Source organism: Peromyscus californicus, unplaced genomic scaffold (assembly GCF_007827085.1).
Source record: "Peromyscus californicus insignis strain IS unplaced genomic scaffold, ASM782708v3 Scaffold_19__1_contigs__length_69161282, whole genome shotgun sequence".
Classification (NCBI taxonomy): Eukaryota; Metazoa; Chordata; class Mammalia; order Rodentia; family Cricetidae; genus Peromyscus; species Peromyscus californicus.
The window spans coordinates 40,954,727-40,980,440 of NW_026294491.1; the positions used below are offsets into that span (position 1 = coordinate 40,954,727).

General features: G+C 43.2%; 2 protein-coding genes and 1 pseudogene across 6 annotated transcripts in view; 1 reads left to right on the forward strand and 2 right to left on the reverse strand.

Moving 5' to 3' along the window:
• Rab23 (RAB23, member RAS oncogene family) overlaps positions 1–1,796 on the reverse strand; it is a 37,804-nt gene extending 36,008 nt beyond the window's left edge. For 3 of the 4 annotated variants that reach the window (XM_052745230.1, XM_052745235.1, XM_052745234.1), the window contains exon 1: positions 1,244–1,599. The gene's annotated coding sequence lies outside the window, so the exon portion shown is untranslated. The other variant, XM_052745233.1, reaches the window with a different exon arrangement.
• Positions 1,797–1,994: 198 nt separating this feature from the next.
• Prim2 (DNA primase subunit 2) overlaps positions 1,995–25,714 on the forward strand; it is a 308,490-nt gene continuing 284,770 nt past the window's right edge. Inside the window, exons 1-4 of one of the 2 annotated variants that reach the window (XM_052745227.1) lie at positions 1,995–3,567; positions 4,509–4,680; positions 5,950–6,770; positions 8,140–8,208. The gene's annotated coding sequence lies outside the window, so the exon portion shown is untranslated. The remainder of the gene's footprint in view (positions 3,568–4,508; positions 4,681–5,949; positions 6,771–8,139; positions 8,209–25,714) is intronic. The other variant, XM_052745228.1, reaches the window with a different exon arrangement.
• Positions 9,386–11,547, reverse strand: LOC128114877 (40S ribosomal protein S6-like; annotated as a pseudogene).

Here is a 25,714-nt window from a genome sequence, read left to right on the forward strand (position 1 = left end):
AGGAGATTTGCTTGCTTTCATTTTAGTACATATTGATGTATTAGTGTTTTGCCTGTGTGTCTGTGTGAAGGCATCACCAGATTCCCTAAAACTGCAGCTATAGGCAGTTGTGAGCTGCCGTGTGGGTGTGGGAATCTACCCGAGGTCCTCCGCAAGAACAGCCAGTGCTCTTAACCAGTGAGCCATTTCTCCAGCCCTATCACATCTATATACATAATCACCTAAAACTGAGAACTACCCAAATGTCCTTCAATGGGTGGTTAATATAATTAGATATATTTGGCACATCCACCTAATTAAACACTACTTAGCAATAAAAAAGGAGGGGGGATTATCCATACAGGAAACAATGTGGGAACAGACAATTGGCTCAATAGCACAGTGTTTGCCTAGCTTGACAAAGCCCTGGATTCCATGCCTAACACCACACACACCTGGCATGGTAGCACATATCTGTAATCCCAGCACTTGGGATGTGGAGGCGGAAGAATCATAACCTCATGGCTATCCTTGGCTACCGGAGCAAGTTTGAGTCTAGTGTGAACCACCTGAGATCTTGTCTCAAAGATAAATAGATATAGATAGATAGATAGACAGACAGACAGACAGTCTCCAAAATAACCAATATGGATGCATCTTGAGTCTCAAGGGCATTATATTTAGTCAGTGAAAAAGTTATCAACATCCCAAACTGTTACACTTAAATGACATTCTGAAAACATCAGTAACTCCGAGGAATCAAAAATAAGAAGTATGATATAAAGAGACAGCGTGAGGTTTTAACATATAATAGGACCGGCTTTATAGCCTGACTGCATTGGTGGTTACATGAAACTAAAACTCCAAAAGTTTTTTTTTAATCATATGAAAGTTAAAAAATAATAAACAAAGACGTGAGAACAGTTTATAGCTCTGGGAATTACTGCTGAGATTCTCAGAAACTAGAGTTAAAACATTGCATCCCAGCATGCAGGAGGAAGAGGCAAGTGGATCTCTGGCTTTGAGGCCAGCCTGTCTACATAGCAAGTTCCAGGCTGGCCAAGCCAATATGGTGAGACCCTGTCCCAAATTACACACATTAAAAAACAAAAATCCAAAAAACTGCATCAAAATAATTATGTTCTTAGAAGGGCACAATTCTGAATCTAATTAAAAACTGACAGTAATTATAAATATCCTTCCCTCTCAAATCACTTGGCAACCAATACAGTCTTTCGCGTTAGCAAAGGATGGGTCAACTTACTAAGTAACGGGTGGCTGGGTTTGGTTTTTACGTCGTGCAACTGCCTGGACGTTTGCAAAAAGCACAGAATTGCTCTTGCCGCGCAGCCCGGTGCGGACCCTGCCTCGCCCGCCGGAGTGAAGAAGTTCTTACACACTCGAGTTCCTGCTCCAGGGAAACCACGGCGACGGACCGAGCGGCGGGCGGCGGCCGGGAGCGATGGCACGGAGCGGTCCAGCCCGTCCGCGCGCGGGCTGTCCCCACGAGGACCGGGGAGGAGAGCACCGCCCGCCGCAGCTCCGGTCCCCGCCCACAGCGACTTCCCGGCCCCGCCACCCGGGAGCCCGCAGCCCCCGAGCCGAGGCCGCGCAGGCCGCACTCACCTCCTGCCCGCAGCCCGGAACCCTCGGCACCGAGCCCGCAGCCCGGAACCTGGAACCCGCAGCACCGAGCCCGGAACCCACAGCCCGCAGCACCGAGCCCGGCTCCTCCCCGCGGACGCCTCGCACCCGCTCCGCTCTTGCAGAACGGTTATGATTTTTCTAGCGAACTTTATTAGGAATCCCGATGCACGGAGACACTCGTCGCCCACTCCAGCTGGGATGAAGGGCGCGCCAGGCTACCGCCCGCCACGCAGGAGAGCATGCGCCACCTCGACTGCGCATGCTCCCCCGCGCCGGCCCCGCCCTGCGCTGACCGTGAAAGAGCGGGCTGGGTTTGCAGAGCCTCAGGCCTTTGGTACCCAAGGAGACCAAGGTGAGCAGGATGTGCAAACCTGCTGAAGGAGTTCTCCGTTTCCTTTTCAGGAGCCCCACAAGTCTGCCACTAACTGGGACGCACCTGGTAGCATCGGAGTGGTAGAGTGAGCCAAACAGTCTTGAGTGAAGACGAACTCATGCAGCTCGCAGGGTATGACTGGACAAAATAGAAGCCTGAGATCCTTAACCATCTAGAACCAACCGGCAAATGAAAAGGCCCTGCAAAAAGCAATCCAAATGGGCTTCAAACGTGGTATGAGAGAACATGTCTGTGACCCTTGGACCCCAGATCATGGGAAGAAGATCAGGAAGTCAAGGCCATCCTGAATGACAAGAGACCCTGTCTCAAAGAAAATAAACGTGTTTCCATTGCTTCTATATACCTCAAAATAAAACAGAAAATGGTGATCTAAAATACCAAGTGTTGACAAGAATGTGACATAACTGAATTTGATTGTGGTGCTGGAGCAACTTCTTTGAAAAACAAGGACAGTTTGTTACAGTTGTGCACCCTGTGACCCACAGGTCCTTGGTCACACAACTGATCGGAACTGTACTTATGATGTACAGGCAGACAGGTGTCAGAAGACCCATGGCTGCTCCTGTCTTAATAGCCCTCAAATGGGAATAACCCAAAAGACCATCAACAGACAATCAATCATGACTAGACCATCAGTATTGTGTAATGGAAACACTGCACAGGAATGCAAAGGACCCTCTGAAACTGTAGACAACAACACAGAAAATGACAGAAACTTACAGTTGAACATAAAATGCTAGACACAAAAGTACATGTTACACGTTAAGTCCATTTTTTTTCTCCTTCCTTTTTGGTTTTGTTTTGTATGTGTGTATGTTTGTGGGGTTTTGGTGTTTGTAGAGACAGGGTCTGGCTACATATCTGAGGCTGGCTAGATACTTGCAGCTAAGGCTGGATTTTAGCTCACCATCTTTCTGTGCCAAGCTCTTAAGTGCTGGAATTACAAGACTGTGTCATCATGCCCAGTGTCTAGTTCATTTCTGCTGTCAACTCAAAACTCTGGACACTAAAAGTTCTCCAGACTGAAAGGGTTTGTGCATTACAGATGGAAAAAAAAAATGAGCCCCACCACTAGCAGCAGAGCTAGACAAAAGTAGGGACCTCCAAGTCAAAAGCATTAAAACGAAATTTTGACAAAGAAAACCTACATGAAAGAGCATTAAAACGAAACTTTGACAAGGAAAACCTACATTGGCCATAGCTAGACAGCCTGTACAATCCATGTTTGCTTCAGGCACGTCCTAAACAGAATGGTGTGGGCATTGAGCCCTACGGTTTTGAGTCAGCATTTCAACTTTCATTCAAGAATGAGGAAGAGCCCTGGCTCGAGCCCACAGCAGTTAGCTATTAACTTCCCTCACTGCCACTTGCCCAGACCCGAACCTCCTCCATCATCCAGCCCTTGTAATTAAATATAGGACATCCTGCAATTTTTTTCACTATAAAGAACCAAAATGGAAAGATCGAGATGCTGGAAGTTAAGGTAACAGTCCTGTGATGTGCAAGGAATTGTGACCGAAAGAAAGGGCTTCCCTGGTGCTGGGAAGGTAATCTCTGTTAATCTTGCTGCTAGTAATGTGTGTGTATATTTGTGCATTTGTGAATGTTCAAACTGTACTTTCTATAAACCCAGGGCCTCATTCATGCTAGCCAAGCATTCTACCTTTATGCAATAATGAAACTCAAGCTCTACTCTCATCCATTTTTTTTCTGTATGAGAATTGTACTTCACATATAGTAATTTTGAAATGAAAATTTTCAAATTTAAAAATGAGAGATTATTTATCCATGATAAAAATCATTTTTGAGCCATAAATGTCAAGCACTGGTAAGTTTAGCTCTAGGATTTGGTTGGAAATTTTTAACCTTTTTAAAAAATAATTTATTTAACTTTATTTTATGTACATTGGTTGTGAAAGTGTCAGATCCCCTGGAACTGGAGTTACAGACGGTTGTGAGCTGCCTTGTGGGTGCTGGGAATTGAACCCTGGTCCTCTGGAAGAGCAGCCAGTGATACTCTTAACTGCTGAGCCATCTCTCCAGCCCCCAGTTTTTACCTTTTTTATGAAGTAAAATTGGAATTTACTAAGAAAAGGTTTTAATATGGATGGGCATTAAAGGAGAGAGAAGCTTAAGGAAAGGACAGTGTGACAGGTAGTGTTAAGTGTCAGCTTGACAGAACCTAAAATTGCCTGGGAGATGGGCCTCTGGGCACATCTGTGAGGGATTGTCTTGATGATGTTAATGAGTTGGGAAACCCCACCCACTGTGGTGGCACTGGTCCCTGGCTAGATATCTGCACTATATAACCAGAGAAAGGGAATGGAGCAGCCACATAGCATTTTCTGCTCTACATCCCAGATGGTTGACTCAGTGAACCAGCTGCTTCAACTCCTGCCTTTGATTTTTACCACCACCGTGGATTATATAGCCTTTAACTGTGAGCCCCAAATAAACCTTATCTCCCTTACGTTACTTCTATCCCCAGCCACAGGAAAAGAGACTAAGACGATACTACAGGTCACGGTGACACACTACTGTAATCCTAACTCCCAGGAGGCAGAGGCAGGAGGATTGCTTCAGATTTGAGGCCAACCTGGTCTACATAACAAGTTCCAGTCCAAACAGGATTATGTCTCCAAAAGTAAAATAGTAAACGAGTGAGTAAATAATGAAAGAAAATGATAGCATTACATGCCCTAGAATAATGAAAGACTTTTCAAAAAGGTTTTGAAGTTTTGGTTTAAGTGTCATCATAGTACACATATATGACTTTGATGTCCTTGAAGTCGTGTTGTTTAAATCATTTAAAGGATTAGGCTAAGTGTTTGGGGTTCTTTGGTTTGGGTTTTGTTGGTTTTTGCAAATGAAATCCCAGGGTGGGTTCAGGGGTGCTTTGGATTACATTACAGAGTGAGGAGAGAAGAGACGGGCAAAGGGGTCCAAGAAATCCTCACTACATCATGATCACAAGTGGGAGAACAATGAGCCCCACTTCATAGTAAGAGCCCTGGGACTCACGGTAGCGAAAGTGAGTTTATCTTCCAAAGTTACAAGGCTAGGCATCCGCCTAGAACGGCAGGTACACTGATTGAGTGCCAAGAAGGGTTTTTGAACACAGATAATCCTTCCTCCCTGTCCTCTCATTGAGCACTCAGGAAGGCACAGTCTTACAGATCATGGAGAACTCACCATTCACTCCTACATTTCTCCCTTCCTCCATAAGATCCGTGCATTGATTTCCTCTCTCTGTTTTACATCCTGTTCGTTTGAAAGCCTCTCAGGCACACGGCATTGCAGGCAAGCTTGGCTATTAGTCATTTTCTACTCTAAGCCCCTAGTTTAGCCGAGTGGGGTAGCTTAGTAGGGTTTGGGGTGGAGCATAACTAGTCTAGGAAGCATTAACAGGGAATGTTCTCTGTTCACTTGGAGCTGGAGCTAAGATGGCTCAAGGCAACTTTGAAAACAAACCATCAGATTTTATTTTACAAAAAGATATTAAGACATATTTTCACTGTAAAGAAGTAATCTTTTTTGTGAAATTTTATTCATTGTCAGCCAATCAGGGTGAGGGAGCCCTTTCCTGTCCCATGTCAATTTTCTTCTTTTTATCTTTCCTTGATTTTTTCTAAGATTTTGATCCCTTGATCTCAAGGATTGATGAGGGCCAGCATTCTTTTTTCTAAAACTTCTTCCGGCTGAATAGGAATGTAGACCTGTGATGATTTGAATGAGAATGGGCCCCCTAGGCTCATATGCTTTAATGCTTGGTCCTCTGTTGGTGGAACTGTTTGGGAATAATTAGGAGGTCTGTCCTTGTTGGAGTAGGTGTGGTCTTGTTGGGGTAGGTGTGACACTGGGGATGGACTTTAAATTTTCAAAAGATGAAGTGTAATTCCCAGGGATCTTTCTCTGCATCCTGCTTACAGATCGAGATGTGAACTCACAGCTGTTCCTGCCATCATGCCTTTGCTCTGCCATCATGGACGCCTAACCCTCTGAAACGATAATCCCACTTCAACAGTTTCTTTTGTATGTTGCCTTAGTCATGGTGCTTTGTCATAGCAATGGAAAAGCAACTAAGATAGTACCCTATGCATGGATCAAACACTTCAAACTGTCTGATTTCAGGGAGACACAGGAAGGTCTTAGCTTGGAAGTTAGAGGATTATGATTTGAATGGAATCGGGAAGAAAAGATGTCATTCCTGAGGATACCAAGCCACATGAACAATAAAGTTTACAAAGATTATTCTGTTAAATCCTCGGAGTAACACCTCGGAGAAGAGGACTTTTCCTGTCATGAACTTCTTGAGAACTGTGATGCTAGTGAATCGTGACACTATTCAGTATGCGCTGATCCAGCTCTTCTTATTCACAAGCTTCACGGTGCTTTCTGCCACCAGGGTGACAAACACAATATGGAGCAGTCAAACCTGAAGAAGACAGAAACACAAGAGAAAAATCTTCTGCCCTCACAATAAGCAATGGACCAGGAGAAATGAGCAGGGGAATTGTGACGAGGAGGGAGCTCTGATATGCAAGACTGCCTTCTTCTGGTAATCTGGTCCCCTATTTAACCTTGTAAAAATGTAAAGAGCAGGTTTAGATAGCTGTACAGCCCCTTTCACATCATCGAGACCCACAGACAACGAAGGGTCATGCCTGCCTCTACCATCTGCCGGTCTGTGTGACAGGAAGACTTCCACATCAGTAGAGGAAGAACCTGGCCAGAGGTGGTGAAATCTAGAGTAAGATCTAAAATGGTCCAAGATACCTTACCAGCAGCAGAATGCAGTTTAATCAGAGTGTCATTTTTGTTCAAATGATTTTAATTATTGGAATGCAAAGATTTTAATATGCAAATTTAAAAACCTGTAAAAAACTTAAGGCATAATCTGTCAATGGTTTAATTTGGGTATCAAATCTTGAAGGACTAAGGACACATTGCCTGAGTTGTCAGGTGTATGTGCACATCTGTAACAGGCTTTTTCTTTTGGGCCACCACCGGCTCCCAAATTGTGACATGGAGACTTATTGTTAGTTATGAATGCCTTATCTTAGCTCTTATTTTAATCTGTTTCTCTTTATCTACATTTTGCCTCAGTGCTTTTTACCTCCTCTGTCTCTCTGTCTCTCTGTCTCTCTCTGTCTCTGTCTCTGTCTCTCTCTCTCTCTCTCCTACTTTCACTGCTTCTCATGTCTGACTGGCAGCTGCCTGGCTGCTGACCCTGGGCATCTTCCATCTCCCTCTCCTTTTCCCTCCATCTCCTCCTCCTTCTGTTCTCTCTCCGTCCGCCAGCCCCACCTATCCATCCTCTGCCTAGCTATTGGCTATTCAGCTCTTTAAGAGACCATTCAGGCCGGGTGGTGGTGGCGCACGCCTTTAATCCCAGCACTCGGGAGGCAGAGCCAGGAGGATCTCTGTGAGTTCGAGGCCAGCCTGGGCTACCAAGTGAGTTCCAGGAGAGGCGCAAAGTTACACAGAGAAACCCTGTCTCGAAAAACCAAAAAAAAAAAAAAAAAAAAAAAAAAAAAAAAAAAAAAAAGAGACCATTCAGATGCCTTAGGAAGGCAAGGTGAAACAGCCACACATCTTTACATAATTAAACAAATGCAGCATAAACAAATGCAACACATCTTTGCCTAGTTAAACAAATTTTTTTTTTTTTTTTTTTTGGTTTTTCAAGACAGGGTTTCTCTGTGTAGCTTTGCGCCTCTCCTGGAACTCACTTGGTAGCCCAGGCTGGCCTCGAACTCACAGAGATCTGCCTGCCTCTGCCTCCCGAGTGCTGGGATTAAAGGCGTGTGCCACCACTGCCCGGCCTAGTTAAACAAATGTAACATACCTTTACACAGTTAAAGTAATATTCTGAAACATAAACAAATGTAACACACCTTTACATAGTTAAATATTCCACAGCACACATCACTCTCGTTTTGGGCTTTTTAAACGTTTGTTTGTCTTTCTCTTGCATGGCAGAGTCTTTACTTTTAAAGGATATCATTAGACCAAATAATAACAGGTAACAAGTTCTTGAGTCATATTATATAATAACTTTAACATAAACGGTGAGACTAAAGAGAAGTACTCATGTTTATTATTCTAATCCTCAACAGGTATGGACCAATTTTGAACTGGCTGCTGCCTAATGCAAGATACAATAACTATTGCTACCACTTCAGAAAGTAAGTATGGTGGTTAAACTTTGTTGTCAACTGATGGTATTTGGAAACACCATGGAAACAAATCTCTGGGCATGTGTGATGGTTTATATTGATTGTCAGTTACACAGGATATAAAATCATTTTGGAGACAAATCTCTGGGCATGTTTGTGAGAGATTTCCTAGAACAGGTCAACTGAGTTTGAAGACCTAGCCTCCTAGTCAGAATTAAAAGGAGGAAGTGAGCCAAACATCAGCCATATCTCTTCCTCACTGCAGATGAAGCATCAGTTGGATGTTATCGAGCTATCCTTGGGGCTGGTGTTCTCCAAGATACATGATTTTAAGCTCTAGATTGTAAATGTTGAAAATTAATAGCAGTGAACTCAGGGCCAATTGGTCTTATTATGTAATAATAAGTAGTAATCTGTGTCTTGTGTACTTACGTTAATTTATGTGTTAGGGGTGATGATGGATGTTGATCTATAAAAAAAATCAACTGCTTGTAGAAAACAAAGTGAGGAGAGTGCTGAGATTTAGGACTGAATTCACCAAATTAAAAGGCCGTTGTTCTTATTGCAAATATATTGTCTCTTTAGTGTCTTTGTGTAAGTGAAATAATGCCCTACACACAAAGATCACATCCTCTGTTCCTTAACACCTGCGATTAAGTTACCTTCCATGGCAAAAGGGACTTTTCAAGTGTGGGTAAGGGTCATGAAATGAGAGGGTTGCTCTGAGTATCTATGTAAGCCTTGTATAATTACCAGGACCCTCATAAGAGGGAAGCCGAGGGTCAGAGATAAAGAAGACGTGTATTGGGGTGTGAAAATAACGTGTCCCCCACAGGCCTACGTGTCACCACCTTGAGGGGCCAGCCTCCAAGGCTGCGCACGGGGCTTGTAAACTAAGACTCTAGGGAATCAAGACACCCACACACCCTCTTCGTGTTTCCTTTCTTTATTCTCCTCTCTCGTGTCTTTTTACAGCGTGTGTACCCCAACAAACTCTTCCAGGCAATACAGGAGTCATACGAAGGTTACATTCCATTTTTAAGTGGATGATTGTAGAACCCGCGACTATGTAAACATTTTGAACTAACACCCTGGAGTCAGAAGTCACAAATCCGCATGCCCTCTCCTATCTCAGAGGCCAGGAGAGTCTCAGGACATAAATTCTCTAGTTCGGGCTCACGTCAACATTCCTGAGAGAGCATGTGTGTATATATATATATATATTTAAGGTATGATCATTTATTTGTTACCCTTAAAGACTTATTTTTGGCTGGACTCAGATTTGGAAGTAGAAGCTCTCAGCGAGGATAGTCTACGTCTCTTGGCGATCTGTTCTTGGCCCTTTTCTTGGGCTTCCTTCATTCTCTTGGACAAAAGTTTAGCATATTCTGCAGCCTCCTCCTTGTTTTTCTTTGTTCATTGTTTCTTCAGAACAATCTGCCAGCATTTGTGTTGCAGGACACGTGGGGTAACAAGATGCTGGATCTTGGGTGTTCGGTCCTGGGCTTCTTACCTTCTTTGTTCAACGACTTTCTGACCACGTATTGGTGGACATCATCTTCTTTAGAGAGATTAAAAAGCTTTCGGATTCTGCTAGCTTCTTTAGGTCCCAGCCGACGAGGCACAGTAGTATCTGTCAGTCCAGGAACATCCTTCTCTCCTTTTTTTACAATGGGCAGGTCGAGAACACTCAGGTTGGCATCCACATTGCATCCTCGAACAGACTTGCGCTTCCTCTCTCCTGTTCTCCGACAAGAATGCCCCTTACTCAAAAACACACTCTGCCATGGGTCAAAACGCCTCGAATCATGGGAAAACCTTGTTTGTCATTCCCGCCACTGAGTGGGAGCACACAATCCTTCCACTCTCCACCCAGAGCATCAGCAGCCACTTCTGTGGCCATGGGCTTCTCATAGAACATGCGAAGCTTGCATCATCGTCCACTTCGATGAGTTTCTGACAGCCGGTGGCAGGGAAGGAGATATTCAGTTTCATCTTGACACAGCCAACCGCCTAAGAGGTACCACGAAAAAGAGCACGTATATCTTTTAGTATCAGCTCAGTCGGCACTTTCTGAGATACTGTGGCACCATGACACTTAAAGCTTAAAATGTACTTTCTGCCCTGTGTGTGACTCCTGACTATCAAAAGAAACCTGTAGTCCTTTACTGGGGCTACAGAGTCAAATTATTTTCTGTAGCCCTGACTAGTCAGAATTTATTTTCACAAATTGAGGTCAGGAATGGGTGCAAGGAATTAATCATTCGTCAGGCTAGGAATAATCAGGCTGTTTTGTACTCATGATCCTAGCTATGTGTCTTTGTGAACTATGGACTGCTTTCCTGGGAATGTTTATCTTAAAAACCATTAGCAAGGCATCTGGTCTAATCTAAAGCTATTTTGAAGCTTTGTGTCAGCTAATGATTCACATGAAACCTGTGATTGCATTTCTCAGCATTAAGATTAAAGGAATTTGAGCCAGCCTGGCTCCTGGACTCAGATGTTTTCCTAAATCATAAATCTGAGCTGTGATCTAAAGCAGAGTCTAAGTGGAACTCACAGGCCTTAGTTATGAAACATATCCTAGTATTTATTTTTATTCATCAAAACTCTGTATCAGTTAGACAATACAGCTTAAGGAGGAATCATCTTCCTGACAATCCACAGATATAAATGCCCAGTAGATTGAGATGTTCTCATGATATAAACACACTATAACACAAGTAGGGAGGGGCTCCCCACATCCATTGCCAGATACCGGGAAAGATTATAGCAGCAGCATGTAAAGGCAGAGCAGAAGCAAAAGACATTCCAGGGTCTGTAGTCTTGTGACCTTGCTTTAACGAGATTTATCCATCAGAGAGTTTACCTCCTGGTGGACTGCCACCTTGAATTTCAATCGCCATGTGCTGCTCTGACATGGCTGTGGGCATCGATATGGTTATTGGCACTTGATGTGTTTTAACTCGCTTCCAAGCTGGTGGCTCTGTCTGGAAAAGCTATGGAAGCTTTAAGTGGAGCTCTTTGAAACTTAAGTCCCGATTCCAGACATGGATCTCTAGGGATTTAGTGTTTGTTCTACTGTGTTTTGCTCCTGCTTTGGTCTAATATTTCCTCATAATGCCTGTATTCCTCCCTTTAGGATGAGAATGGATATATTCTGTGCCATTGTGTGTTGGAATTATGTAATTAAAAAAAGTTTTACATGCCGGGCGGTGGTGGCGCACGCCTTTAATCCCAGCACTCGGGAGGCAGAGCCAGGCGGATCTCTGTGAGTTCGAGGCCAGCCTGGACTACCAAGTGAGTTCCAGGAAAGGCGCAAAGCTACACAGAGAAACCCTGTCTCGAAAAACCAAAAAAAAAAAAAAAAAAGTTTTACATGGGGTTATATAGCTAAAAGTCTGCCTTGAGTCACAAGAGAGGCTTTTCACTTTGTGCTTTTAAATAGTGTTGGGACCGACAAAGACTGTGGGTACTTTTGAAATTAGTCTAAGTTCATTTTTCATCATGCAATGGCTATGAGCCCTTCGGGGCTCCAGTGGAATGTTATGGTTTGGATATGGAATGTTTCCCATAGGCACATGTGTTTGAAAACTTGGTCCCAAGCTGGTGACTCTGTCTAAGAACCTTTGGGAGGTTTGGGCCTTGTTGGAGTCACTGGGGCAGGCTTTGAGGTTTTGTAGCTGGGAGCCACTTTACTGTTCTGCTTCCTGATTGCAAGGCTGGCCTCATACTCCTACTTGTCATGACTTCTCTGTGTGGTGGGAAGAGCTGGGTTCTCAGGATCCAAAGCTGCAGCCCCCTGAAAGGCCCTGGCCCTAGGCCATTACTGGCTCTGTCAAATCTGGTCCTGGTTTTGAGGAGGATCTATGCCCCTTCCTCATACATCAGGGCCTCAGGGAAAGGAAAAATCTGTTTCCCCAATGGAGTCTCACTGGGTATATTAGCCACACTTCAGAAGCAGTTGGCCAGTACAAAAGTAAACTCAATGGTATTTTTGTGGACACTTTGTCTCATTTTACTTTGTTTGGGCATTTTTTTTTGTCTCATTGGTCTTTTGCTTGTTTATTTGGATATACATTTTTGTGGTTTTGTGAGGGCGTTTTTTGGTGTGTTTTTGTTTTTGTTTCTTTAAAAAAGAGAGGGAGAAAGAACATAAATTTTGAGGATGGGGAGGTAGGGAGGGCCTGGGAGAAATTCTGGAAGAGGGAAAAACATAAACAAAATACATTTTATGAAAAAAAATCAATACGTGTTGAGGGTAGAACTGATGAACGGAGGAGGAAGCCAAGCTTGTACCCAAACACAGCAAAATGTCCCCATGACCAGGGCACTCAGTGGCTTCAGCAATAGGATCTCATCTAGTTCTGCCGGGAAACCACACGCCTTATCACTATCCGTGTTATTTGGGGGACCTCAGGGCCTACCCTGGCCCCCAAGTCATAGGGAGGTAGCCTGTCTTTTGGTGCTGGGTTTTCATTAGCTACCCTTGAGGTTTCTGAATGCTCTTGCCCATCCGCTCAGGGTGCCTTTTATGTTTAAACTCTTTATCGGCTGTTTTTATAGTTCTTCCCGGTGCTTTCCCAAACACCAGCCACTCAGAAGTGACTACATCACTCACATAGTGAAAGTTTTTTTTTTTCCAGGGGCTGGGGGTTGCAGTAGCTCTGGGGGTTCACAATGTCCTTCTAATCACATACCCACTGGTCATAGGAGTCAGCAGCTAAGGGGAGACCAAAGGAAAATGTTAGCAAGGTCCTATATAGCATGGAAAGTTTCCATTGTATGGCAGCTCTTCCTGGAAAAGATCAGCTTGGGACACAGTGGTATGGATGGGAGGCACTGCCTCAACCCTCCACAATGTACAGGCTTCATGAGCAGTCTGGCTTCCTCGTCTTGGGGTGCAGTCACTGGCGTCTTGAGCATCTCTTCATTCCCAAGGAGCTAGGAGGGCTGACTTAGTTCCTGGGATCTGTGTCGGGCCAATAGGGAGCAGACTCATGTTCTCACCTGCCTTACTGAGTGGCTTTCCTGAAGCTCACAGTCCGTGAGCCAGCTGGTACATTTCCATTTTCTACACCTGGTCCTGAAAGGGCGCTTCGCTGAGTAAACAATCTCCGTCCCCCAAGGAGAACTGTACACAACATACTCAGGGGAGAAAACTGCCCATTTCTACAGAAAGCTTAGCAACCTGGGACTCTGCCTGGCTTGAGCTACATATGTACCGCTTTCCTAACAATGCCCTTAGCAACATGGGTCATCCACCTACACCCAGTCACACATACACCGCATTTCAAACAGTGGAATAAGTTACTCCTCCCTATCAGCCCTTTAGTAACTCCCCCTTTTGTGGTTAGTTTCCATTCAAGCATGCTTTGAAACACATCCAGGAACTCGAGGCAGGAAGCTAATCCCTCTTGGACTGGTTTTGGATGTATGTTCAGTAAGACAGCCTGTGCCCTTTGAGTGAACTTTGGTGGGGAAAACTATTTGTCATAGGATGGCTCTGGGGTCAGGGATAGAGGGTCACGAGGGTCTGGGAAATTAAAGAAGATGTGCAGAGTGTGGGCACTCCAGGAGAAGGTGCATGCTCTTGGGTTCGAGGATATTTATGCAGAATCACACCAAAGTGGCATCTTGTTAGAACCAGTTATATAATGAGTTATGTAACAGTCACATTAATTGCTTACTCATCTTTCCTAAATATCTAGTAGCGTAGTTGTCAGCTTCATTAAGTCATTCTGGATATCTACAGAAGAGCAATCTTCTTTATTAATCAGGGTTCTCTAGAGTAACAGAATTTGTAGAATGAAACTCCATCTGTCTATCTATTCATCTATCCATCCATCCATCCATCCATCCATCCATCCCTCTATCTATCTATCTATCTATCTATCTATCTATCTATCATCTATGTATCTATCTATCTATCTATCTATCTATCATCTAAAGGAAATTTATTAGAATGACTTGCAGGCTGTGGTACAGCTAATCCAACAATGACTGCCTATGAATGGAAGGTCCAGAAATCCAGTAGTTGTTCAGTCCATGAGGCTGGATGTCTCAGCTGGTTTTCAGGATATGTGGGAATACCAGTGAAGGAATGGGTTTGCTAGCAAGGCGAGAACAAGCAGGCAAAGAGCAAAAGCTTCCTTCCTCCATGCCTTGTATAGGCTTCCAGCACAAGGTGTGGGCATGGCCCAGGTTAAAGGTGGGTTTTCCCATCTCAAAAGATCTGCATTAAAGGTGTGTCTTCTTGGGTTGGGCAGTGGTGGCACACGCCTTTATTCCCGGCACTCAGGAGGCAGAGACAGTCAGGTCTCTGTGAGTTCGAGGCCAGCCTGGTCTACAGAATGAGTTCCAGGACAGGCTCCAAAAAAAGGTGTGTCTTCTTACTCAATTAGAAGTGTATCTTTTTACTTTAAATTAAGCAAAAATCCCTCACGGGTGTGCCTCTCATTTTGAGATTTTAGTTAATTCCCGATGTAGTCACTTTGACAACAAAGAATAGCCATCATGGTTGTCTAAACATAAACTGGCCCTTATGGTCCTCTTGTTCCCTATGCCATTTTTATGCCTACATGTGACTGAGCTTGCATTTGATTAAATCAGATGCATCACGAGAAAGGCCATTCACAATGAAGATGCAGGAAAGCCTGCCATTATGTACCACACAGAGAAGGACGGCCACACTGTGCTTGCCCTTGCAGATGATCCACCTCAAAAAGCTTAGCTTCAGTTATCTGCCATCATCCATAGCAGGGCAATGCATCTGCCCCTTCCAGATTCACCAGTGGTTTATTATGTTTCTGCTTGAGTGCCAATTGTTGTATGAACTTTTCCTGGGAAAATGTGACAAAAAAATATCTACTCACCCAACAAGGCAGCAAAGAAGAGAAAAATAATTATTCCACCCAAATGTAGGTTAGTGAACCAAGAGATTTATTGGCCTTACTTACAGGAACATTTGTGATCTTCAAACAACCATGTCACTGAAAAATCTCATCCCACCATGGATGATGACATCTCCAGCTCTGTCAAGGTGGATCCCCATTTCAGTTAACATTCCAGGTATTGTATACTCTAGAACAGAGGTTCTCAACCTGTGAGTCCCGCCATCAGAAAAAACTTATTTCCAGTGGTCTTAGGAACCCCCAACCATAAATTTATTTTTGTTACTACTTCGTAACTGTAATTTTGCTACTGAGTGGTGTCTCAGTTCCTAAGACCATCAGAAGTATGTGTTTTCTGATGGTTGTGACCCACAGGTTGAGAACTGCTGATCTAGAACTTCCCCAAGACCATGTGCATTTAGGGCAGAAGTTCATACAGCTGGCAGGGAGGTGCAGGATGGAGTGGCTGAAACTGAAGTGTCTTAGTTACTGTTCTGTTGTTGTGAAGAGACACCATGACCAAGACCACTCTTATAAAATAATTTAATTGAGGGCTTGCTTATAGTTTCAGAGGATTTGTCCATGATCATCATGGCAGGAGCCATGGCAGCAGACAGGCAAGCATGGAGCTGAGAGCTTATATCCTGATTCACAGACAGGCAAGCAGGCAGCGAGACTGGGCCTGGGGTGGACTTTTTAAAACTCAAAGACTATTTCTCCTATCTGGATGGACACCTAGTGTTCTAGTTTCATCTCTGTTGTTGTGATAAAAAGACTCTGACCAAAAGCAACTCAGGGAGAAAAGGGATTCTTTGGTTCACACTTCCAGGTCACAGTCCATCACTGAGGAAAGTCAGGGCAGAAATTCAAGCAGGAACTGAAGCTGAACCCATGGAGGTACACTGCTTCCTGTCTCACTCCAGACACATGCTCAGCTAGCTTTCTTACACATCCCATCTGTCTAGGGATGGTGCTGTTTGCAGTGGGATGGTCCCCTTCACATCAATCACCAATCAGAACAAGTCCTCACAGATGGCCACAGGCCGATCTGATCTGGGCGATCCCTCAGTTGAGACTTCCTCAGACGACTCTTGGCTGTATCAAATTGAAAAGAGCCAGGGCAACTAGCCTTGTTCAGTCAGGCTAGCCCTCCTTCACTGTTACCTCATCCAAGGAGACATTGATTGAATCATATAAAACTAAGCATCACCTCTGTAGCCTGGTTAGATTGTAGGGCTTGTCAAATTTCAAAGCTCTGTTTCATACCAAGGGTATTGTTTGGAATTTGAAAAGTGCTTAAGAATTATATATCAATGAGTAAGCGTTGAAGGAAGACAAAAAAGTATTATGAAATAAATTACAGAGTTATAATTGATGCTTATTCAGAACAAAATTATTTTTGGTATGTTTTGAGCACTAGATAAATGTCAAAGTCCTCAGTAAGAAATAGCAAAAACTGATGAAATAGCATTAATTCTCTCTTAGAGCTGTGATAGATGAGATACCAATGTTCTTTGTAAGGCTTGGTCTGTGTGAGACCATGCTATCAAAATACTGTCTCAGGGGACTGGGGACACAACTCAGTTGATGGAGTACTTGCTTAGAATGCACAGAGCCCTGAGTGCAATCTCAAGCACTGCTTAACTCAGATGTGGAGGTACACACCTGTAATCCCAGCCCTTGCAGCAAGATCAGAAGTTCAAAGTAATCCTCAGGCTACATATTGTGTTCAAGAGCAGCCTGAGCTGGTGGCCTATCTCAAAACAGTAGGAAAAGCAGCCGCAGCAGTAGCAGAAGCAGAAGCAGAAGCAGCAGCAGTAGCAGCACCACCACCCACCATCACCACCCCACCCCACCACCACCCACCACCACCACTACCACCACCACCCACCACCACCACCCACCACCACCCACCACCACCACCACCACCACCACCACCCACCACCACCCACCACCACCACCACCACCACCACCACCACCCACCACCACCCACTACCACCACCACTACCCACCACCCACCACCACCACCACCACTGCTGCCTCTGCCACCACCTTAGTTCCAGGAAGTCATGTTAACAAATAGTTTTCAAGTAGTGCTTGAGAGAATTTTCACTTTCCTTCTGACATAACCGAAATGCTTTTGGACACTAATGCATGCATGACTCAAAGGACTTTTCCTAGAAGGGGAATCCTAGCATTTGCACTTTCAAAAAAATGAAATCTGGGGCCCAGCAAAATACCTCAGCAGATAAAAACGCTTGCACGTAAGCCTGAGACCTAAGTTTGGTCCCTGTAACCCACGTGATGGACGGAGAGACCCGATGCCTCAAAGCTGTCCTCTTTGCTTCCACACACGTGTGTGTGCATGCACACACACTAAACACACAAACAAGCAAACAAACAAATAAACTCTGTCACTCTGGATGACATAGCCTTGTTTAGTGTCTGAGAATAAATGTATCCATTTACTTTATATTTAAGTTTTCATTCGAGTATGTACTATATGTGGCGCACATGCCCCACCACACCCCACCCTTCTTTTCTCTCCTCTTTCCCATGTCATCCTAGACAGTTCCACTTCTGTTTTCATGCCACATGTATGTACACGTTTTTAGATGTCTAGATACAAACTGAGAACACACACGTCTTCCTGAGACTGCTTAATTTGCTTAAACATGGTTAGCTCCAGCTGCATCTGTTTTTCTGAAAATGACACCGATTTATGTCTTTAAGGCTGAAAGACATTCCACTAGGAACACATCACATTTTCCTCATCCATGTCTCAGTTGTTGGGTATCTGGGTTTGTTCCATGTCTGAGCTCTTGTGTATAGCGTTACAATAAATACTGATGTGCAGACATCTCTGGGGTATGCTAATTTGAAGTCCTTTCAGTAAATACTCATCACAGTGGTTGTTTTAGTTAGGGTTTCTATTGCTGTGAGGAGACACCATGACCGTGGCTAGGTGGTCATGGGTGGCCTACAGTTCCAGAGGTTCAGTTCATTATCATTATGGCAGGACATGGAGGCATGCAGGCAGACATGGTGCTGGAGAAGGAGCTGAGAGTGGAGAAGGAGCTATATCTTGCTCCTCCAGGCAACAGGAAGTGGTCTGAGACACTGGGTGTGGCTTGAGCATGTATGAGCCCTCAAAGCCCACCTTTACAGTGACACTTACTCCAACAAAGCCACACCTCCTAATAGTGCCACTCCCTATGAACTTATGGGGGCCAATTACATTCAAACTACCACAATGGTATAGCTGTGTCATATGGAAGATCCCTTTTCAGCCTTTTGAAAAACCCTCATACTGGCTTCCGTAGTGACTGGAGTTGTTCACATTCCCACCAGTTGTATATAAGGATTCCTTTTATCTGCATTCTTGCCTGCATTTGTTGTTGTTTTATTAACACACACTAATCACAAATAGTACTAAGTTTCATTATGGGATGGTCAGACATGTATATAATGTATTTTGATCATACCCCCTCTTCTGTAAACTTTTCTGTCCTTTCTCTACCCTGCTGATGCTTTTCATCTTCCCAGATAGTTCCTTTTCTATTCTCGCTCCCTCCCTGCCTCTCTCTCTCCTTCTCTCTCTCTGTGTCTCTCTCTCTCTCTGTCTCTGTCTCTCTCTCTCTCTGCATGTTGTGTGTGTGTGTTCCAACGAGTTTAATTAGGGTTGCCTACAAGAACGTGGGTGACAAGTTATTTATAGGAGCATGGGCAGCTTACTGATGGATATACCACCGAAGAAGAGCTCTCTTTCCCAGCAAACATTAACTACCTATTGGTACTCAGGGAAGAGGGAACCCTCATGAGCCCCCCTTCCTCTATGTACAATCTTGACAGGTCTTGTGTATGTTGTGTGTGCAATTACGGTTGCTGTGGGCTTTGGTTTGTTTTTCCAAGTTCATATGCTACACAAGTTATCCAAAGTCCATATCTCTTGGGTGTTTTTACATTTATTCATTGATTGGTTGATTGACAGCCCCTCGTGTGTGTGTGTGTGTGTGTGTGTGTGTGTGTGTGTGTGTGTGTGTGTGTGTAAGTCAGAGGATGATTTATGGGAGTCAGTTCTCGCCTTCCACCATGAGGGTCTCAGAGATGAAAGTCAGATGCCAGGCTTGGTGACAAGCCCCCTTTCCCACTGAGCCAGCCCACTAGCCACTTTCTGGTTTTTAAATGTAGGCACTTGACGTTATAAACACACTCTGATAACAACTTTCATTTACCCAAGGGTTTGGTATATTGTGTTTTCATTTCCATTTAATCCCAGGATTACATATATTTTAATTTCGATTTCTTCAGTGTCTCATTCACCATTCAGTAGTGTGTTCTTTAACCTTCATGTGTTTGTGTTTGCTCCATAGTTTCTCCTGTTGTTATTTGTTTTTCGTTTCCAGGATAGTCAGGCAGAATAGAATAAGTTATTTCAATTTTTGTATGTTTCTTAAAGACTTGTTTTGTGTCCTATTATGCCATCTCCTTTAGAGAAAGTTCCATGGGTTTCTGAGAAGAACGTGTATTTTGCAGTGTTGGGATGGAATAGTCTGTGTATATTGTTCAGTCCATTTGATCTATGGTGTCATTTTACTCAAGTGTTTCTCTGTTTAATTCGTAAGGATGGCTTATCTAGTGATGAGAGCAGAATACTGAATTCACTTACTGTTATTGGGTTGGGATTAACTTATGACTTTACACTTATGCATATTTGCTTTATAAAATCGAATGTAACTGGGTTTGGCATGTATATGTTTAAAATGGTAACATTGTCTTGATGAGTTACTCCCCTAATTAGTATGAAGTGCCCTTCTTTAAAAGTTTTTATTTCATTTTAAATGTTGTATATGTGTGTGTGGGTACACCTACATGGGTACAGGTCCCCTCACAGTCCAGAAGAGGGAGTGGGACCTCCTAGAGCTAGAGTGGCATGTGGTTATAAGCTGTCCTACATGGGTGCTGAGAACTAAACTCTTGCCCTCTGGAAGGGCAGAGTGTGTTCCTAACTGCTGATTCATTTCTCCAGCCTGAGAGCCTCTTTTCTATGTATTCCGACAAGTTCTGTTTTGAAGTCTGTTTTCTCAGCTATTAGGATGATGCCACCTGCTTCTTCCTACTTCCATCTGCTTGGGTACTTTTTACAACCTTTCATCCTGATGCGGGTGAGGCACATTTGATGGAGACACAAATTTCTTGGAGGCAAAAAATAGATGGATCCTATTTACTGGTTTGAGTCTTTTATTTCAGAACCGGGACCATCAATTCTCTGTTAGCACTGGAAGGTGTGTGTTAATTTCTGTCATCCCTGTGGATTTTTGTAGTGCTTGGTATTTTCTTGTTCCCCATTTACATACCTACTGTTCTAGCATTGTCTGTTATTTCCTGTGGCATCGTGGGTATGCTTATTTTGCTTTTCCATCTGGAGAATTCTTTCCAATATTTTCTGTAATACTGACTTAGTAGCTATGAATTCCTTTAGTTTGTTTTAGTCATGGAATTTTTTTCTTATATTTCCCACACATACATATAGTGGTAGAACCATATTATCCAAGTAGATTTTCTTTAAAACATGTTTTTTTATACAAATGTATATTGTACATTTAGCCTATGCCCCCAACTCCAAGTAGTTTTTTTTTTTTTTTTAATTTTATGTGACTTAGGGTTAGAACTGTGCATTGGCCAGGAAAGAAAAATAACTAGGCACACAGCAAGTGAACACTGGAAACAGATGGTAGGAGCAATTTGATACTGAGCCAAGCTCTCTGAGTTACAAAGCATCCTTCAAATTCATTTTGCTATTCATAGAGAATGATGAATCACACTATTAACTTACCTAATTGTCCTTAGCTGCGGCTCTGAGGTTCAGCTTTACACTCCTTTAACTCCCATTAAATAATCATTAGATGAAATGTCGTGTTTTGAAGACACCTTACACCGAGTTAGTGACTTTCATTCAATATCCGTTGGTATTATTTGAAAGTATCAGAGCTCATTGACTCGTATACACTTCAACTTGCCCAGTACGTTTCCCCCTGTAGACTCACTGTAAAATGGTCACCTCTTCCCCTCACGTTGGAAGCCATGTTATTGTGCTGTGAAAATAGACGTGATTAGCTCAGAATAAAGAACAGGTATGAAAACATATGAATTTGAAAGGCTATAGGCTAACCACACAGATTTCAAGTGCGTGGCCCCCAGAAACATTTATAGCATGGATTGACGTGCCTGGGTAAATATGAACATTTTATAATAAGTAACAGTCTAAACAACTTCTTCCTTTCCTTTTCTGCTTCTAGAAAAAAACCATATTTCTCCCACATATTTTATAGAAAATTTTTCTTTATCATGAAAATTGGGTCTGTTGAGGAAAAAAAAGTCTTTTTCTAACTAGATCAGTTGTTTTGACACTTGTTTTGACCTATACTAAGAACTAGACTAACACTAACTGAACAATCAGGGCAGAACAGGTGTGTCAAACAGGATTAGACTATCTCCAGGAAAAAAAATCACTACTCCCAAAATAGCAATATTGGGGCCGAAGATGGCTCTGAGGTTAAGAGCACTGGCTGTTCTTCCAGGGGACCTGGGTTCAATTCCCAACACCCACATGGTGGCTTACAACATAATTGCCATCATTTACAGAGGATCCAACACCCTCCTCTGACCTCCAGGGAATTTCATGCATGTCTAAACATCTGTACACATAAAAGAAAAATAAATAAGAAAAATAAAAATAGCAATATCTAAGGAAAATTTACAAAATAAGTAAATAAAAATCAACCTGTGACTTGGTGTGTTGATCAAAGGCTTTGAGCCGAGTTGGCAGTGGTGGTGCACACCTTTAATTCCAGCAGAGGCAGGTGGATCTCAGTGAGTTCGAGGCCATCCTGGTCTACAGATCAAGTTCCGGGACAGCCAGGACTACACAGGAAACCCTGTCTTTCTAAAAAGATAATAATAATAATAATAATAATAATAATAATAATAATAATAATATAAAACAAAGGCTTTGAACCAAAACTTGGACAGAGACTAGGGCCAGCACACTGAGTCTGAGAATCTAGACCGGGTGCAAGGCTTTGAATGGGGAGTTACTGCTATAGAGGTGGGACTGTTTTGTTAAGGGACTGACTCCTAACATTCCTATTTCTTGACCTTCTGCTGTAGGAAAGACAAGTGCTTAAAATCCCAGTCTTCTGTTCTTAGTGCAAGATCCGCTACAGCTTAAACTGTTCATTGGGGACCGAGAGCCCAAGTCCCAAGAGATGAAGGATGGCACTGTGGTTTGTTAGTTGACTTGCTCTGTGTGTCCAGACACTGTGACAAACAGTGAAAACAGCAGCAGCAACAACAACAACCAATAAAAACCCCTGAGTTTTGCAGAGGGTTTTGCAAAGAGTCTCGGTATGTAACCCAGGCTAGCCTCCAGCTCATCAAGTAGCCACACCTGGCTTGGAACTCATGCTCTTCCTGCTTCGGTCTCTGTGGTGCTGTGACTACAGGTGTGCAGCATTCGGACTGGCTGATTAAAGACAAAACAGGTTGGTGATTTGGGTTCATACGCTAGATTTGCTTCCACTTGAAGATCAGCTAGTCTTTCTGATCATGTGCTGAATCTTTCCTTGAAAAATGTTTCCTGCTTTATCAGAGCTATACAATCTAAGTTATGCTGCCTTATCTCCTTCCCCTCTAAGATCCAATTCCAAATGTTCTGCAATTTTTCCCTCCTCTATGAAGAAATCCATAATTCTGTGTGTATGTACATGTCATTGACCTATATCTTCAGCCTTTTCCTTCTCCCTTTCTCCTTCCTTCCCTCCTTCCCTTCCTTATCTTGCCTTCCCTCTTCTGTCCTTCTCTCCTTCCTTTATTCTCAGTTGGGAGGTCTTACCATGTGGCTAGGGCTGGCCTTGAACTTGTAATCCTCATGCCTAAGATACCTATATAGCTAGAATTATAGGTGCGCATCACTGTTCCTGGCTTAACACCATTCATTCCTTTATGGCTTAATCCACCCACTCAATCAACACTTAACCTTGCTTCTACTGTTGACAAGTGTTCTTTACTTTTGAAACTCTGTGGCTTGTCCCATTGAGGATGAAGACCATATCTTCTTCTTATGAATTCATCCCAACACAGTGCTGACTATATTCCTCCCTGGATGCTATCCAAAGACTTAATAATCTTTTCCTTCTAAAGGGTGCTTTAGTGTTTATAGAAAACAATTCTCATCACTGTCCTCTGCAGTGAACATTATCCTTTAAGTATCTCCACTGCCGCAGGCTATATAGCTTATTCCATGAAAGGTAAAGCTATTTTATTTGTTGAGGTTTATCATGTACTGAAAACTGTTAGGTATTTTTATGTGTGTTTCTAATTTAATCTCACAGGTCTCTGAGGTAATTCCAATCCTTATGTCCAAGACCACTCAGCTAATAATAGGCATGACTGATTCAGAAACTCAACCGTTTGATAAATTCTCAAGCTCTTGCCTTAACCACAATTCTAAAAGGACATGCATGTTTAAAAAAAAGGAACACAATGATGTACTTTCTCAGCCCTGGAACTTTTCATTGTGGAGGCTTCATTCTTCCTTGTCTTATCCAACATGGATTGTACTTAAAATACATTCTACTGGATGAAAAAAAATGCATTGGGTTTAGCAGTCAATGGAAATCAACTGCATTAGCTCAGGAAATTCAGAAGCAATATCCAAGTTGCTTGGGCTTCAGGATTTTCTTCTCCTTTCCTTAATAAAAGTACCGTGCAATCTGAGTGTGGCTGTGTATGCATGACATCCCAACACTTTGGAGGCATGGGCAGGAGGCTCAAGTTCAAGGACAGCATTGGTTACATAGAGAATTAAAGGCTACCCTGGTCTATATGAGACCATGTCTCAAAATTTAAAAAAAAAGGAAGGAAGGAAGGAAGGAAGACAGACAGACAGAAAGAAAATCAGTAAGTGAAGTCAACAGTAATAATGTGCAATACTCTGTGCACTTAGGGCTGAAGGGTCTTGTGGCATACTTAGCAATTTATGTTTTATTCTTTCATGTGTATGCAATACATCTTGATCATAGTTGTATCTCTCTTACCCCTCCAACTCTCCCCAGGGCCCTCCATCACATCTTCTTCCCAACTTTATGTGCTTCTTTTTAATTAATCAATTAATTTGTAAACATGTTGAGTCCAATTAATGCTACTCATATGACATGAGTATGGAGTCATCCACTGGGTCATAGGATCTACCTGTGGCCACACTCAAAGAAAAATGACTCTTCTTCCCCCAGCAGCAATCAAGTACCAGTAGCACCGCAGCCGGAGGCTGGGCCCTGGGAACCCCTTCTTCTTCTGTGCTGGGATTATTTTTGCATGTCTTTTGTATTTTGAGACAGAATCTCAGTCTGTAGTCTAGGTTGGCCTAGCCCCCGTCATGAAACTCTGGTTCACCTCCTGCATGCAGGGACTACAGATGTGCACTGCCATGCTCTGCACGGTAGCTTTTAGGGAATGATCTTGATTGTAGTTTTGGAGAGACCAGGGAAAAAGAAGCAAAAGAAAAGACCATGAGGCAGGACTTGGTCTATACATCAGGACATTTATACTAATTCCATGAGCTTTCATGCTTATCGGGTACTGTGGATTTAGTGATAAGCTATTGAACTAATTTCCCTGGCTCTGTGGCTGCTCCTACGTCAACCTTGAGAGATCCCAGAGCTTGTTCTGTTGTGGATTTTATAACTGAAACTGAATAACAGTTCCTAACCATATGCAGTTATTAATAGTATCCATGACATAGACCTTCGTGGTACTGGTGTGATGATTACTAATCCAGCTAGTTGTCCTGAGCCTAGTCTTCCATGATAGAAACTTGGGAAGAGACTCAACATTCAGGGCCACCTCTGGGTCTCCAATGTCATTGTGAACAAACTGTTCCTCCAGGCTTTCTCCTTAATACTCCCACTGTTTGTGGACATTAACTGAAAACCAAATCTCACAGAACACCAAGGAAACGTAATGGTGGGATGATGGAAGAATGGATGGTGACTTGCTACGCAGCTGCCTCCACTCCAGCTTTAAATTAATGATCACCCTATGTGAGCAGCATAAGCACTTGAAGGGCTTACTTAGACAGATCTTTGAGTCCCCTCCTGGCTTCTAATTCAGTAGGTCTGAGACAAAGCCTAGGATTTGTGTTTTGAGGAAATTTCTGGATGATGGTGGCTGCTGCTAGCCTGAGAGCCATACTGTGAGAACTGCTGATAAAAATGTTCTATTCCATACTGAAAATGCTCTTCTTTATGATCTTTGTCAAAGAGCTGTCCGATGCTCTCCCTAGCTTATGGCTGTTGTCTGTTGACACTTGGTCACCAACAGACCCTCTTGAGAGCTGCTAGGGCAGGAAGTACACTGTTCTCTTCGCTACTCAGACTCCTGAATTTGTCCTCAGAGTTTCAGCCCCCGAGGGACTGACTAGCATCCCATCTCTCAGAACTGTGTTGCCTTTTTCCATATATTTTGACCTCACCATCTTCAACCCCACTTCCTCTGTCACCATGCAGTCCTTACCACATCAGTCTTAGCTTCTGCACACACAACGTTAAATTCCACTCTTCTCT